At 35.7% G+C, this 3383-nt stretch overlaps 1 long non-coding RNA gene across 1 annotated transcript; it reads right to left on the reverse strand.

Annotated features, from left to right (window-relative positions):
* Nucleotides 1-730: 730 nt before the first annotated feature.
* On the reverse strand, nucleotides 731-2905 carry LOC127962151 (uncharacterized). The gene is made up of 3 exons (XR_008154523.1): nucleotides 1878-2905; nucleotides 1690-1788; nucleotides 731-1400 (listed from the first exon to the last, which is right to left on the reverse strand). It is a non-coding gene; the product is annotated as an uncharacterized LOC127962151 (long non-coding RNA).
* Nucleotides 2906-3383: the final 478 nt, after the last annotated feature.

Below are 3383 nucleotides of genomic sequence, written 5' to 3' on the forward strand. Positions count from 1 at the left end.
CAAATTCAAATTACACCTAATTAAAACCCTTCAATTTTGTCAAAGAGTTAACATTTTAATGTCTGCATAAGATACGTGTTGAATGTCCATTCTTCAATATACTATAACATCCAAGAAAAAAAAAAAAAAAAAAATCATACCTGTAAAGCATGCGAGAGGGGGTTCAGCGAAAAATCGGCAGCTGTCAGCAGAAAGTGGCTGTCACTGGCAGCAGGAAGTGGCTGCCAATAAAACCGGATGGCAGCTGTCCCTAATACCCGGAAATTGGAGGAGGCTGCCGGCGGCAACAAGACAAATAAATAATTATATACACTTATGATTATGTTTAATACTTTTTTAAATAAGTATAAAGGTCAGTATTGTATATTATTTGATTTAAAATATTGATCAAATATAAACAAAGAAATAAGATAATTTTGCAAAACGTTAATTTCCAGCTGAATGTTTATGCATGCATGTATCATTGTTTGTGTGAAATAAATGCACTCAAACACATTTATATTTTTTTTTTATATACGAGAGTGGCACTTACTGGGTGTATGTTGTATATTTATTATAGGCTATATACACAAATGACTGAAAAGAGAGAAGTCTCAGAGACCTTTATTTAAAATCATATTTTGCGGTTATATTTGTAGTATTTCAAGAAACAACTAATATATATATATATATATATATATATAGTATAAAGTAGCTGTTAAATTTGTTACTGGGTTAGGAAGTTGTCAAAGTCAGTGCTTTACAATGTAAACAGTATAAAATATATCCAGTAAGCAAGCAGACTAAAATATCAATCAGAATCACTAACAACAATCCGGAGGTATTTTCAAGACTCTTAGATCAGAAATGATGAGGTATACGGAGTTACTTCTCCAGCATCTTGCACCAATCACTGTAAAACCCAGGATGGATGTGCATCTCTCCTCATTTTCCTCCTGCAACATGGTCAAGTCAAGCATTGTTTATTTATATAGTGCTTTTAATAATACAGATCAAAGCAACTTTACAGTATTAAATAGGAAAATAGTGTGTCAGTCAATAATGCAGAAGGACATTAGTAAACTCAGTTTTTAGTCAGTTTAAAAGGCAGTTTATCATTGAATTCAGTGATGTCATCCTTCAGCTTGGTTCAGTTTAAATAGTATCTGTGGAATCGTTTGCAATCATGTCAATGATATCACTGTAAATGAAGTGATCACAACGAAGCAAGCCAGAGGCGACAAGGAACCAAAAACTCCACCGGTGACAAAATGGAGAAAAAACAAAGTCTTTACAGGGGATCTGTATCTGGGGCTCTAGTTGTCCTGGTCTCCGCTGTCTTTCAGGGCTGTAGAGGTCCTTTCTAGGTGCGATCCACCATCTGGTCTAGATACGTACTGGATCCGGGTGACTGCAGTGACCTTCGAATAAGAAAGAAACAGATTAATATAATTGAAGATGTTAATATCTATACGATGTTTGATAGGGAGCCAGTACAGGGTTTACAGAACTGGGCTAATCCGGTCATACTTCCTGATTCTAGGAAGAACTCTAGCTGCTGCATTTTATTATAAGAAAATGGTGACATTAATACCTAAATTGCTTTATTAACAGTAGACATGCATGCACAGCCATATTAATGATTATTCCCATTGCATCTTGTCATCATGTACAGAGCAGTGATTACATTTTCATGCATAATTTGCACACCTGATAAGCAGTTGTTGTAAACCTCGTCGCAGTGTCTGCAGGGTGTACATTTTGTTGAATTCCTGACATGGCTTAGACTTGTTCTCCATTTTGTTCCACCTGTATATTGAGATGAGGAGCATGAAAACCGCATTATTACAAAGATAAACATTCAGACATGGCAACTGAGAAATGTCATGTTATGGCACCTTTTTAAACCTCTAATCAAATATGTAAAAGAAAATACTCCGTCAAGCCAGCTGGATTGTGCCCTCTTTCGAAAGGAGTCTGTATATAGTACAACAGACTTCTGAATTTGGAACAAACCAAAGACAGACTTAATAATGTAGCATCACCCTCCTCCAGGATCACGTAAAGAAGAATTTCCAACAGGACAGCATCTGGCAACTATTGGGTATTACAAAAAAAAAGAAAAAAAAAAAAAAGAAGAAGGTGTCAGTGCCATGGTTTTGTCTCAAGATGCACATCAGTATTTTTTTTTTTTCTTCCCTAAATGCATGTTTACAAAAGCTACTTCAATGTTCTAAATTTAACTACAGCCTAATCCTGGCTTAATCCAAGCCCTGTCTGTGAAACTAGACTTAAAAGTTATAAGGAATTATGAACCGGTCCATTATATTTTGTATAGATTTAAAAAAAAAAAAAGTTTTGCATTCACATGCTTACAACTTCAACTGGTACACAGAACAGTTCTGCACATACTGCACATGCATAGTATTAGAGAAAACACACCTCAATAATGCAAAAAAAAAAAAAAAAAAGGATTCTTCTTTTAAGAACTCTTAAGTTAATGTATATCACACGATCTCCTGAAAGACTAAACATGCAAAAATATATGGTTAGTGTTGCACATTTATCTTCTATCATTCCAGTCAAACAACATTCTTTTATATTATTCAATAGACTGTTAACACACCAACAAACGTTAATATGTAATGGTACGTCAAACGTAATTATTTGAAGTTAATGGTAGGCCCCTAACAAGATACACAAACAACGTTGCTACCACTCACGAATTAGATTTCATTGAACAATTAAACCAAAGAAGGCAAAGTCGTTCACCAAGACAACAATTAAAATCAAACTTACAACGCAAAAAAACATTAATTACTCCGATGACCAATTTCTGAACTTACCGTTTGATCAATCGCAAACATTACTGAAGCATTTGGGTGCAGTTATATCTGATTGGTTGCGCCCACGTTGGTCGATACTGATTGGCTCCCACCGAATGGCAGGTCCCGCCTACCATCCAGCTGCCAGTTACTGCAAGTAGGTCTCTGCAGGAAAGTAATGGGAGTTACACCAATATACCTGATTGGTTGACGTAATAGTGACGTTAGGTTTAGGGGTGGGGTTGGGTAAGGGGGATCATTTAGATTGCATGATTTAGAAACACCCAGCAGTTTGAAAACACCCACATGGTGATAAACGCCCACTTTTGTTCTGCAGAGACCTAAGTCTCAGTTACTGCCTTCCGGCTGTCAATTACTGCCTTCCGGCTGTCAATGGCAGCCACTTCCTGCTGCCAGCTGCCGATTTTTTATCTGAACCCCTGCTGAAGCATGCACACAAAAAAGAAATTATTCACAATATAATACACTGCATTTAAAAGTATGCTCAATGCTGTGTCTATTTGATAAATATACTGAATATTATTTCATTATTTTTTTATTTTTTTATTTTTTTTTTAT

This window comes from Carassius gibelio, chromosome B7, assembly GCF_023724105.1.
Source record: "Carassius gibelio isolate Cgi1373 ecotype wild population from Czech Republic chromosome B7, carGib1.2-hapl.c, whole genome shotgun sequence".
Lineage (NCBI taxonomy): Eukaryota > Metazoa > Chordata > Actinopteri > Cypriniformes > Cyprinidae > Carassius > Carassius gibelio.